Source organism: Corylus avellana, chromosome 8, assembly GCF_965113065.1.
Source record: "Corylus avellana chromosome 8, dhCorAvel1.hap1.2, whole genome shotgun sequence".
Taxonomy (NCBI): domain Eukaryota; kingdom Viridiplantae; phylum Streptophyta; class Magnoliopsida; order Fagales; family Betulaceae; genus Corylus; species Corylus avellana.
This window is the reverse complement of record NC_142497.1, coordinates 9,619,379-9,634,008: the sequence shown is the minus strand read 5'-3', so window position 1 is coordinate 9,634,008 and position 14,630 is coordinate 9,619,379.

Here is a 14,630-nt window from a genome sequence, read left to right as displayed (position 1 = left end):
TTTTTCCAGTCTACCAATGTCTGCCCGGGTTTGCTCTTCTATGTCCTTCAAGCGTTGCATGATTTTTTTTTCGTAAGCTGTCATCTCGTTGTCAGCCCAACGAAAGAAGCCACAATCACCAACTTGCTACGACATACAAAATTTGGAAGAAAAGTCAAAAATATACCCTAAACCAAATGGCCAATGGTCAAAAAATGTAAACATGGAAGGTAAATATCATACAATACCTTATACTTTTCGCACCCATGCCACTTTTTGCTATAATTATTATTTGTCCAGGAATATCTATCGAACGCAACAACTCCACAGTGACATAATGGACGGCCGCTCGATGCATCACTAATTGTAGACATAATCAACCCTGTCATATTGTGAAGGGGAGGCATAGAACAGCAGAAGAAAGCAACAGTTATATCAGCCTTTAGCCTCTAGCAGTTGCGGACAAAGAAGACCCTTAGGGTTTGGTGTTTCATATCAAGATGAAGCATGAGAACTATTGTCTATAAGTAATGCTTATATTAGCACACTCTCCAACATAATAGGTCTAAATATGCAATTACGTGCTTAGAGTGAGGCCCCGACTGAAACTTTGACATCGGATAATATTCTAAAAAAAAGATAGATAGGAAAAGCAAGAAAAGAAGCACCTAGTATAAGGATATAACTTCTCTTGGAATAAAGGAAACTTTGGTACATGGAAAAGCAATTCTTCCTTCTTATATCATGAGCACAAGATCAAATGATTTCTACAATATGTAAGATATTTATGCCATCATAACAAACTTTCTAAAAAAACACATTTTAGGTCTTCTTCTTTCTTATTTGGCCCTTCAAAATTTTTTACTAGAGTTTGGCTCCTTTAAAATTAACTTTACAGTTTCCTCCTATGTATAAATTTCACAAATGATTGATTTCCAAAAAAAGAAAGAGGGGGAGATGTGTACAAGAGATCACATGTAGCATGTCTCCTTTTTTTTAATCTAGTATTATTTTCTCTTCCTATTAATTACTGTTTTGGAAGGAATTTTGCTAGTAAAAAAGAAGGAAGTATAATTTTTTTAAGAATTTATTATTTTGTAATTCAATATTAGATTAATCAAATTAGGGTTAGAGTACTTTTTGGTTGTTGTGTTTGGATTGGGGGTTGTGGAACGATTGGGAGATTGAAAAGATTTAGGCCTTGTGTTTTTGCTTTGAGTTCTGTTTTGGCTTCTTTTGGTTTTTGATCGGCAATAGTTACTTCTTCTTTTGGTTTTTTGGCTTGCTTCAATAATACAAGATTCATGCATGGTGTTTAGTCCTATTAAACCATGATTACTTCTTCTTTCATCTCCTTTTGTTGAACAAATGTTCCCCCTCAAAGATGCAAGAATTGATTTCCTAGAGTATTATCTCTCTCTCTCTCTCTCTCTATATATATATATATATATATATATATATAGATAGATAGATAATCAACTATTTGTGATTGAAATTTCATCATGATCTTTGTTTTGGACAAAGCTTAAGGCTTTGTACAAGAAAATTGCCTCTTCTTTTTACTGCTCTCCCTACAAGAAGGGTGGTAATTATTTATTTATAGCTTGTTAAATTATATTATTGAGTGGACCAACCACTTTTAACAATGAGTTGGGCGTGCGAAGATTAGTAGTGAGAGATAAGATTTGATAATGCTTTGTCAAATAGTGTAGAATATAGAAGCACTTTATCAAGAGAGATAGGATATGTATGTTGCTCACAATTTACTACTACAACTAAAAGGTTTGTTATTCAGAAGAAAATGGAGTGATCCTCAAGCCTGCTTTCAGGCAAAAATAACTTGGGAAAAGTTCCTAGAGATTAATCGGACCTAAGGTGTGTTCCGATCAACTTGGAGGTGTCTTACACTTTTAATGATATCTCAATTACTTATATATAAAAAAGTTGTGTACAAGAGCTTGCAAGCATATCTCCACCATGATGAAAGAGGATTTGCCAAAATCAAAAATAAAAAAATGATTCTCTTGGGTCATTGTCTGAATGGGATTTTTGTCATGTTTGGCTAGTTGTTACTGGCATCTTTGCTAGTAGGGCTTAACGATGAAGAGTTTTTTTGTTGATACATGCATTCTAAAAAACAAATGAGAAAAAAAACAACTAATCTCTTAAAAAAAGTGGTCGGTAGAAACATGAATTCTAAAAAAGCTTTGTATCAATGCTGCACTCTTCTTTACTTTTCTTGGCTTCATCTTTCTGTGTTTATAAGATAGAGACGTCTTTATCCCTTTGCAGATTAGTGAGAATCTGCCCTATATTATTAGTTATTTGGAAATCCCAAGCTGTCCTTGAATTTTCTTGATTAGTGCAAGTAAAAATAAGTGGTAGGGTATTTTCTTAAATTAGCCCCCCCACACAGTGTTATAAAGGAATGCTATTTATCAAAAAATTATTAAAAAAGGAATGTTACACAGTTCAATTCAAATACATCTTCTAACAAGATAAACATATTCATATCTTTTAAATCAAATACCCAATAGATTAAATATAATTTATCCTAATCTAGCAATTACCAAGAATGATATAAACCACATTGTCCTGTGAGCGAACTATAGCGCATCACCTAATTTGTAAGGTAATTTGGATTCTTTGGATTATGAAAATTACTATCTAGGAAGGAAGGATATGGACTCTGAATATGGGAATTTGGACTTTGAAAATTACTATTCAGATTGTCAGATAATACAATCTGAAACACCAAACCCTTTTGGAACCCAAACAATATAGCACCCTAAACCGAAATCCCTCAAAACCATAAACAATTTTTGGAACCCAAAATCAACAAAATAACAAGGCGAGGACGGAAATCCCTCAAAACCCAAAACCAACCGAAATCCATCAAAACCCAAGAAAAGAAACGAAGGAAAAGAGCTCTTACCTTGTTGGCGCGCTGATTTTCCCCCTGCTCGAGACAGAGCTCACGTCTGAAGCGTCTTAAAAATTTACGAGAGGCTGGATTTTTCGGAAGGGGTTGGGGTGAAACGCCAGCTGGTAACATTCGCAGGGGGGATGGGTGCTTCAGTCTTTCAGGAGAAGCCACGGAGAGAGGGAGCGGGCTAGAGGAGTTTCGAGTTTGAGAAGCTTTCTGCTCTGTATCCTTCACTGCGCACGACTTGGGTTGCAAATATAAGGACTAGTGTTGGGGTGAAACGACTTGTGTTGCAGTTGCTCCTTCAGTTTTGCAAATATAAGGGGAAGAGACAATATAAGGGCATAAGTGTAACAACATATGGGCAAAAGGACAAAAACAGTAACTAGGCCTGGGTGAAGGCTGTTGCCAAACGCCCCCTTAATCGGGAAAAGATTTCCTAATTTTTTAGCAAGAATACGAAGACAGAGACAAGACAGCACATTCTAGTGGTTGTGAGGGTATCTTCAACATCTTCCTATGAAAAATACCTAGGGTTGCTTGCGTTAATTGGCAGATCAAAGATGGATGCATTTTCTGGCTTGAAAGGGAATATATGGGGTTGTATGAATGTGTGGAAAAAAGAAGTTTATATCTCAAGCAGGTAAGGAAGTGTTGCTGAATGCGGTAATTCAGGCCATCCCTACATACACAATGAGTATGTTTTAGTTGCCTAAAGCTATGTGTAAAGACATTAATTCTATGATGTCTAAATTCTGGTGAGGACACAAAGATAACGAAGCTAGAATTGCTTGGATGAGTTGGGAAAAATTGGGGTTGTCAAAAGACAAAGGTGGAATGGGCTACCAAGATTTGGAGAGCTTCAATTTGTCATTGTTAGCCAAGCAAGGGTGGAGGCTGATGCAAAATCCAGAGACATTGGTAGCCAAGGTGTACCAACAGAAGTATTTCCCGAATGAGTCTTTTCTCAATTCCCAGCTCGGTCGCAACCCTTCCTATGCGTGGCGTAGCATATGGAATGCTAAGAAGTTACTGAATGAATGGCTAATGTGGAGAATAGGAAATGGAAGATCGGTGAAAATCTGGGGTGATCGGTGGATACCATCCCCATGGTCCTATGCCATTCAAACACCTAACCGGAATTTCAACGAGGAAGCCAATGTATGTTCCCTCATTGATGAAGCCACCAACTGGTGGAATATTCCTCTCATTCAAGAATTATTTAGCAGGGAGGAGTCAGCCATTATTTGTAATATCTCTATCTATCCACAACGGCAGCAAGACAAGTTAGTTTGGACGGGGACCAAAAATGGGGTCTTTACAGTTCGTAGTGCGTACCATATGGCTAAGGACAAAGAAGAAGACAGTAGGAGGTGTAGCTCAAACTATGATCTGAGCCATAAATTATGGAGGGCTGTGTGGAATGTTAAGGCATCGACAGTGGTCAAGGTATTTCTCTGGAAGGCTAGTAATAATATTCTTCCAACCAAATTGAATCTATTTAGGAAAGGCATCACTATGGATGCTTTGTGTCCTATATGTGGTTTGGTGGAGGAGACCATGGAGCATATCTTATGGAATTGTGAATCGGCTCGGGACGTGTGGGCAGCATGCAATAATAAGATTCAAAAATGTTAAACAATGGAGGCAGATTTTGTGTCCATTTTCATGGGGCTGTTAGATAAACTAGAGGCCAAAGATTTGCAGCAAGTAGTGGTTATAGCTAGATTGATATGGCTCTAGAGGAATAAGGTGGTTTTTGGGGGCGAGTTCCAAGCACTGTCAAATATAATGGGAATGACAATAATCCAGAGAGATAACTACTGTAAAGCGGAACAGGGGAGGATTTAGGGAATTCCTAAACATCCAGAACAAGGAGTCACAATATGGCAGCCACCTGCTACAGGAACGATTAAGGTGAATTGAGATGCTAATATTGATGGAGTAGGAAATAAAATGGGATATGGAGTAATAGCGCGAGATTACATAGGTAGTGTGGTTGCTACGTTGAGTGGTTCATGGTCCCATATTACCGATCCTTCCGTAGCAGAATTTGTTGTAGCATGGAAAATGGTGAAACTGTGTCTCAACCTGGGTTTCGTGAAGGTGGTTCTTGAAGGGGACTCCTTGGAGGTTGTCAACACACTGAACAAAGAAGGACCGTGTTGGTATAGGTATGGGACCATGGTAAATGAAACTAAATCTTTGCTTAATAGCATTCCGAATTGGCACCTGGGACATACCAAAAGGTCTGAGAATGTAGCTATTCAAAAGTTGGCGAAATATGGGTTATCTATTACTGAAAACCACCTATGGAGGGATGCTTATCCTTTCTGTATTCATGAAAAGGTTTATGAAGAACTAGTAAACTTCAAAGATAGAAGACTCTCTATGGAGGGAAGTTTTTCCTTACTGTAGTTTTGAGTTTGTTTTCTTAGAGAACTAGTAGTTTTTATTCTATGATATTGGAATCTCAATTTTATATATATATATATATATAGAGAGAGAGAGAGAGAGAGAGAGAGATAGAGATTTTCCTATGAGAACTCTAGGCATTTTTCTAGTACATATTATCAATTGAAAAAAGGGAAAACTTCACTAAGGACCCCCAAACTTCCACCCGTTTTGAAATACCCCACCTGAACTTCAAAATCTCTCAATTTAGTCCCCTGGACTTTCAATTGCCTTCAATTTGGACCCTTCCGTTAATTTTAGCAGTTAAAAATTCAAAAAAAGACCAAAATATCCCTGATTTTTGTTCTTTTTTTTTAAAATAAAAAAACGTTTTAGAAGTTGGAATTTTATACAAAAGTCAGGGGTATAAACGTCTTGTGACATTTAAAATCTAACGGAGTGGTCCAAATTGAAAGCAATTGAAAGTTCAGTAGACTAAATTGAGAGATTTTGAAGTTCATGGGGGGTATTTCAAAACAGGTGGAAGTTTGGGGGTCCTTAGTGAAGTTTTCCCTTGAAAAAAAGATGTTATAAAATCTTAAATATAAAAACTTAATTAGTAATTTTGCATCTCAAAAGGCGAAAATAATGATTTTTAAATAAAAATATAATATTAATATTTAAATAAATATTATTTTATTAATATTTAAATATAAGAAAAATGTCCTACCTAAACTTTTTGCCTTAGGCCTCAAAATATATCGAGCAGACCCTGATAATAAGTTACCCATTCAATTATATGATTAACAATTGTCCCCAAGGGGTAGCTTAATCGACTAGAGACCACGCCTCATGAAGCGGAGGTTACTAGTTCAAATCTCCCATCTCCCCTCTTGTGTAGACATGTCAAAAAAAAAAAAAAAAAAAATTATATGATTAACAATTGTTACAATGCAAATTGCTGATTCAACTACCATTAGATACTTAAGGGTTAGATCATTTAAGATATGATCATATGATTAACTTTAATCTTTAAAGTATAAATTATGAGAACAGCTTCCATCCAATTGTGGCATAAAACATGTCTTTTGTGCCCTCCAATTATAGTGAGCCACGTAAGTTCGGAACACCAAAACAAGTAACGATGAAAACACAGGATAACTCTCTCAAGAACACCAATCTCAACAACTATTGAAACGTTCGGCCTCTTAGCAAGAAAACCAAAAATCTCATCCTACCCATTCGGTTATCTTCCACCGAAATTGTAACCATGAATTCCCCAAAGGATTTCAAACACCAATCATATTTCCTCCGAAAATCACCACAGAAATCGAACCCAAACAATAATTATTTGAGAAAATCACCACAAAATTCGTCACTCTCACTCTCTGGCAGTGAAGACCCATGAATGAAGCCTCTGCAATCGGTGGTGGAGTTGTGTGGGGGAGGAGCAGAGGGCTAAAGTAGTGTTCTTGAGAGAGTTATCTTGTGTTTTCATAATTACTTGTTTGTGGTGTTCAAAGCTTACATGGCTCACTGCAATTGGAGGGCACAACAGACATGTTTTGTGCCATTCGTATTGAAGTTATTCTCATATTTTATATAGAAACTTATATATACAATTATTGAATTATAGCATATAGTCTTATAGATATAATTATATATTGTATACCAATCAATTATTGTTACTCAATTCTAGCAATTAATTAATACTCAATATATACATATAACATATTACATATACTATATAAAATCACAATGACTGTTGTTAAATTGTTACTTAATAAGTAATATATTTTATTAATTAGTACATATACATATATTTATTAATTAATATGTATATATGTAAATCTATATAAGCCATGCTAACTACTAATAAGCGAACTGAGCCCTTATACTAGTATGTTCGCGAACTTTAAACGAGCTAGCCGAGTTTTATACGGGTATGTATCATTTAAGAACTGAGTTTAGTTTCGTGTCTACGAGCGACTCATTGAATAATCGAGTCACGCATGAGCCGAGCCGAGCCCGGACGAGATCAAGGGTAGCTTTGTTCGTTTACATCCCTATTTACGAGATTCTAAGCTTCTTGCCTTAGTTCTGGAGGGGTTTTGAGTGTGGCAATGTAGTTGGATATAAATTTATGAGCATGTTCAACATGACAAATGAATTTCCTCTTTTTCAATATGTCTTTCTGTTCTGCTCAAGTCAATCTTGAGGTCATGATATTTCTGTAAGGAAAAAATAAAATAAAAAATTAGGAAACCATTAGAATTCACTTTTAAAAGAAAAAACAAAAAAAAAACACGAGGGTTCTTGTGTAGACCAAAGAAAGAAAACAACAAACATAACTAGAATAATCTAGCATAAAGAAGGTAAATGCTTAACTTAGGAACCAAATGCAAAAAACTCTGTGGGTCTCCCACTAACATTCCATTATGTAGAAAACAATGAAGACTTGTCTCGCTTTCCTTGGGCTTTCCTCCAGCTTTGATGCAAGCCACACGTAGCTTGCAGAAACTTTCTGCCAGACATTATCATATCACAGAACAAGCTTTGATGCAAGCCACACAGGCGAAGAGGTTTCAAGTCAATGAAGCAATTACTTATTCATTTGTTTTCAATCAAATGTTTTGAAGATGAAAAGACATATGAAGGGAAAATAATATAAGGGTAAGTCCGACGACTTAGTAAGTAAAAATACACATGACGTACACATCATTAGATGACGAACTCAGTTGTTTATAAACCACGTGCAGCATTATGAGATGACAGTTTATCATGTATGCAATATAGATATAATATGTGTTGTAATATGAGAATTATGTCATAGTTCAAACTGTATGGTCTACCCGAGATAATACATATTCTCAGCAAGGTTGGTGTTGCCCAAGAGATCCATAATACAATACCGGTGACTCATATATTGCACGCTACTGTCCATAACATTAGCAGCCCGACCAAGTCAGACCTCGGGTGGCCCACGCAACTAATGATATACGTTCTATAGTGACCTGCCAATCAAATATGGTTGCGCCGGTCACGAAACAACCATTTGATACAAGGCCCATATAACACACACACACACACACATTTGACTATAGAGTTAACTTGTATAGTAAACCCATTACCGTTATGTCACACGTACATGTGTTCTATGTCATACGATGTAATTAGTCTTGTTCGTCTTTTACATGCATGCTCTGACAAATCCCAACATGTTCATTATCTTAGTTAATCAACACACGTTTTTACAAATATATAGTTCATAATAGATCAAAATGTATTTCATGAGAGTTGTAAAGATGCATGTTTGGTACACATAAAATAGTCGTGTAATGCGGAAAAAATAACAACAATTATTCATATGAGTTTATACTTACCCGGGTCCTATTGTTATTAACTCGAACTTTCAGCCTCGACTTTGAATGTTTGGCTAGAGAGATTCGAACATTTGATGTTGGGCAGAAAACACATTTTTGAACCAGACAGTCTCCTAATCACTTCTAAGCAAGTTCGAAGGTCATAATAAGATCCAAAACAGACTCCTGACCCAAACTAACATCTCCATGTAAAAAAAAAACTATGTCAAATATCCTTAAAACACTAACCCATGCTTTTAAAGCAAGATTGAAGCCAACTACACAACTTTAACCTCAAAACTTACAAGTTAGACTATGAAAAGCATTTAAAGAGCATAATAATTAAGTAAGAAACAAGCTAGGCTTATAATATTACCTCTTGGAAGCAAACGCCTTCAAAAAACTCTCTTCTTCTTCCAAAACTCACACGCACTCACAAGCAAGGTTTTCTCAGGGCAATATAGGCAGGGTTAGGTCTAAGGGGCGAGTGGAGAGGGGTATTTATAGGGTTGAAAAAGTTGGGGTGCGTGCTGTTGTAACAGTCATGTAGGTCATCGAATGATCGGTGGTCCCTAATCGAACATTTGTTGTACTATTGCACAATAGTTCTAAGGTTGCAAGTCGAATGTTTTGCTATTACTCAGTGGTTCTAAATTTGGTCAACGAATGTTCGGTGGTCCCCATGTCGAACGTTCGGCCATAACCAAAAATTCAAAAATCTTACTTCCAATAAACCCTAATGAACTGAGTAAACTTGCCAACCCCTCAATTAAGCTGAACACAGTCTAGTAATTACTCAAGGCACTACATCCAACACCCTGATTTGTCAGTTTTTTAGATCTAAGGTAGATGTTTGGTCCTATAAAATAGTATAATGATATGGCTTTTTCAAGAGAATGTTATTGTGGAATTCAAGGATGTTTACCAACGAGCAATCAAGGTGAGTGAAAATTATATAGATACTATTATCACTTTCTTTTGGCATACTATTTTATGTATCAAACATGCTTACTTATTATTTGTAGAAAACATTTTATAACAATTGTAAACTCTATTTGTGAAAATAGAATGTAGGATGTATCGTGTAAGTTTTTTTAATTTCATGCATGCAATAAACGATGATAAATTGCATCGTATGACATGATTTTCATGTATGGATGACATTCATGGGCATACCATTATATGAGCATAACCAAATGGTCTAGAATTTATATTTATCCTTTTATTACTTAGATCCAACATGTCAGATAAGTGACCAACACAATCATGTACGGATGACAGTCACACCTTGCAGTATCGTTAGTGGTATGGATCACCTGAAGTCAGACTACTAGTGGTAACTTGCTATGTACTTCACCAAGGCACCAAGAATGTACCAGAGGTCATACATGACGTGCAGATTTAACTCTAAAAGGGTTAAGGATACAAATAGACCATATGAAATTGAGATATGACATAAATTAATGTAACATCATCTACTATAATTATAATGCATCTTTATTATCTTCATTATTACTCTAGTAAGAGCTGTATTACACGATGTTGTATGTTTTATAATCTTTTTATTTAAACTTTGAGTTCATTGCATGATAATATGTCTTCCATGTGTACTTTACTCATTAAGCTGAGGACTTGCGATTTGATTTATTTTCAACCATAAAATATTATTGTTTTACAATTGGCCAACCTTTAGACACTGGAATTTGGGAGATTTAAAGCTCTAGAGGATTTGTCCAATATAGTTTTTGAGAAGTTATATTTTAGCACTTTGCTTTGGATAATTATGGTATTATGATTCATTAGAGCACTCACAATGGCTTAACCATTTCTTATTTTAGATAAAAAAATAAATAAATAAATAAAAAACCCTCTACATTGGATTATGCATCTCAAATGCAAAATACATTTTTTTTGCATTTGTGAAGAGACACCGCTACATGTAGCGGGCACTGTTCACACATACATCTCATTAATATGAGAAATGCTAAACATCCTAAATTTTTGTTCCAAAAGTTTGTTCCTAAATGATGTGTCACTATCCCATGAGTTGGTGACACACTTTCCAAAATAATAAATTGGGTTAATAACTTTTTCAGTACCTGAGTTTTCACTTTTTTTTCCCCTCCTGAGTTTTAAAACATGACAAATCTAGTACCCAACCTATGGGGAAAAGACAAAATCAATACCTCCGTTAGTTCCGTCAGTCCTACTTAACGGGTTCAGTAGGAAAATCAACAAGGAAAGCTTGGAACCCTAAAAAGTAAAAATAATTAAAAATTAAAAAATGAAAAAAAAAAAAAAAAAACGAGTTGCCTCTATTTGGTTGTCGAGAAAACAAGGGAAAGAATGTGTTGCCAAGTTGACAAGAATTTTTTTTTTTTTTTTAGACACTATTACATGTCCAAGTTCTATCGGGTAATTTTAGAGACTAGTTCCAAGCTTTCCTTGTTGATTTTCCTACTGAACCCGTTAAGTAGGACTGACGGAACTAACGGAGGTATTGATTTTGTCTTTTCCCCATAGGTTGGGTACTAGATTTGTCATGTTTTAAAACTCAGGGGGGAAAAAATAAAAACATGAAAACTCAGGTACCAAAAAAGTTATTAACCCTAATAAACTTCATGAAATTGTGGCATATCATTTGAGAACTAACTTTTGGGAATAAAATTTGGGATGTGTAGCACTTCTCTATTAATATACCATTTATCTCTCCACATCTCTTTTTTTTCAAAATTTTTTCTTACTATTTCTCTCTCCACATCTCTTTTTTCTAAAAAGTTGAAAAATAAAATCTTTAGGAAAAATACAATCCGTATAAAAAAATAAATAAATAAAAGTTAAATGATATAGATAAAAAAATAGATAATTAGATGTATGGTATCTTTTAAAACTCATTAGCTTTTTTTATTTTTATTTTTAAAATTCATTAGCTAAACTAAATAAAGTGAGTTTGGATTAGCCATTTTGTATAAAAATATACATAAACCAATGTAAATGCTCTTAGTATAATTATTTTATGATGGTAAAATATATATGGCTTATTTCGCTGATTCGGGGTGACCACCCTGTAGCACCCAACACACATGCTAAAAAAAAAAAAAAAAAAAAAAAAAAAAAAACTACTGCCCACGTTTAGAGAGTAAAAAGAAAGAATAGAAAAGTCGCACTTTAGCTCAAATCCTCCACTCTCTTTCCCCATGAACTGTAACTCTCTTAACTGCACGGAAATCCCATCATCATTCCCATTGCTTTTTATTTGTTTTGGAAAATAGTGAAATCAATGCAGATTAAATTAGCAGAAATGCTCCCCCCATCCATTTTAGCGGAATTTTTGGGTAGAAAGGGGTTTGATTTTCCATGTCCTCTTGGACTTTGCAATTGAAAGCAAGTTTGAAAGTGTAAAATCAAGGATGAGGAGCTTGAGGGTCACAGGAGAGTGAAGCAAAGCTTGTTGTGAATAAGTTACTAGATTGGATAAGTGCAAATCCTCATATTAAAGAATAATAATAACTATTTCATTATGGACCTAAATTAGTTACAATTTGGTTTGCAGTTTTTTTTTACTTGTTCGTATAGAGGAAGGAAGGGAGGGAGATTCAAACTAATGATCTCTGCTTCATGAGGCGTAATCCTCAATCAATTGAGCTACCTAGGGGTAAAAAGGTGGGCGGTTATTAACCGCTAACCGCTATAACTGCTAATCGCTAACCGCTATAACCGCTAATCGCTAACCGTTAATCACTAACCGCCTTAAAAGCAGTTAGGAAAAAACCGCTAACCGCCTAGGCGGTTACGGTTAGCGGTTATTGAGTTTGCTAACCGCTAATCGCCTTTATTATATAATATATATTTATATATTTTTATAATTATAATACTAATAATATTTATACATATAACATGATCAATTGATCATTAAATCACATGATCAATTAATGATTAAATCGTATGACTATATAATAACAAATTATACATATATAATACGACATAAGTCATAAGTATACAAATTCATACTTTTTTTTTTTGACATGTCCGCACAAGAGGGGGGAGGAGGATTCAAACTAGTGACCTCCACTTCATTAAGTGTGGTCCCAGCCGATTGAACTACATCTTGGGGACGTATACAAATTCATACTAATACAATAATTAAGTACTGAGAGACTTAGTTCTAATGTATGTTATAATCTTATAAGTCCATATATATTATAAATTAGGGGAAACTTCAGAAAGCCCGCTTGAACTTCCAGCCGTTTTGACATACCCCCCTGAATTTTCAAAACTCTCATTTAGGCCTCCTGAACTTTGGTTTTCTCTCACTTTAGACCCTTTTAACTTTTTATACCAATTTTACTCTCAACCAAAACTGCGTCGTTTTGGACTCCAACCAAAACTACGTTGTTTTGGACTCCAAAACTACACCGTTTTGGGCATCAAAACTACATCATTACCCAACCCAAAATGACGTCGTTTTGAGCATAATATTAAAAAAAAAAAAAAAAAAGGAAATCGGGGGTGACTTCAGCCACCCCCTTGGCCAAAATGGGGTGGCCGGACCACCCCCTTGGCCATGGGGGTGGCCGGACCACCCCCAAAAGGCCAAAAAAAAAAAATAATAATAAAGGAGGGGATCGGGTGCATTTGGGGGTGACCGGACCACCCCTAAGGGGCTGGGGGTGGTTTCGGCCACCCCATACGACTTTTTTTTTTTTGGCCAAGGGGGTGGCCGGACCACCCCCTTGGCCATGAACCACCCCCAGATCGGCCAAGGGGTGGCTGGAGCCACCCCCGATTTCTTTCCTTTATTTTTTATTTTTTGGAAATTTGTTTATTTATTTATTTTGCTTTTCTTTTTTTTTTTTAAAAAAAAAAAATTAATGCCTAAAACGACATCGTTTTGGGCTGGGTATGTGTTGTAGTTTTAGGACACAAAACGACGTATTTTTGGGAGAGGGTAAAATGGGTATAAAAAGTCAAATTGTTTGACTTTAACGTTAAAAGGGTCCAAAGTGAAAGAAAACTAAAGTTCAGGGGGCCTAAGTGAGAGTTTTGAAAATTCAGAGGAGGTATGTCAAAATTGCTGGAAGTTCAGGGGGGCTTTCTGAAGTTTCCCCTATAAATTATAATTATACATATATGCATATTGAATAATATAAATGTATAAGATCAAATATTTAATCATATGATTCAATGACAATTCAAATACTTTAATCAAGTTAATCATATAATTCATATTATTCATGTATAATGATAATGCGATTCGTATAATATCAAATTAAGTAATTGTCATTGAATTAAACAATGTGTTACTTATAACCACAATTGAAGTATTAATATATTATCATTGTAATTTATATCATTATATCACATGATCAATTAATGATTAAATCATATGATTATATAATAACAAATTATACATATATAATATGACATAACTCAGAAGTATACAAATTCATATTAATACAACAATTAAGTACCTATACACTTAGTTCCAATATATGTTATAAACTTATAAGTCCTTATATGTTATAAATTATAATTATACATATATGCATATTGAATAATATAAATATATAAGATTAATACTTAATCATATGATTCAAATTAAATTCAAATAATTAATCATAATATTCATGTACAATAATAATGTGATTCGTATAAAATCAAATTAAGTAATTGACATTTGATTAAATAACCATAATTGAAGTATTAATGTATTACCATTATATATATATATATATATATATATATATATATATATTATAATTTTTATTTTTTATTTTTTATTTTTTTATTAGTATAACTTGTATTCTTAACAAGTTATGATTTACATTTAAGGGTTTTTTTTTTTTTTTTTGTTTGAAGTACAAGTATATGTAAATTAATGTAAATTTGGGGTTAAATATTTTAAAATTTGAAATATGGCTCCTTTTGGAGCAATTTTGCCTAATGTGGTATATAAAAGAAAAAACCCA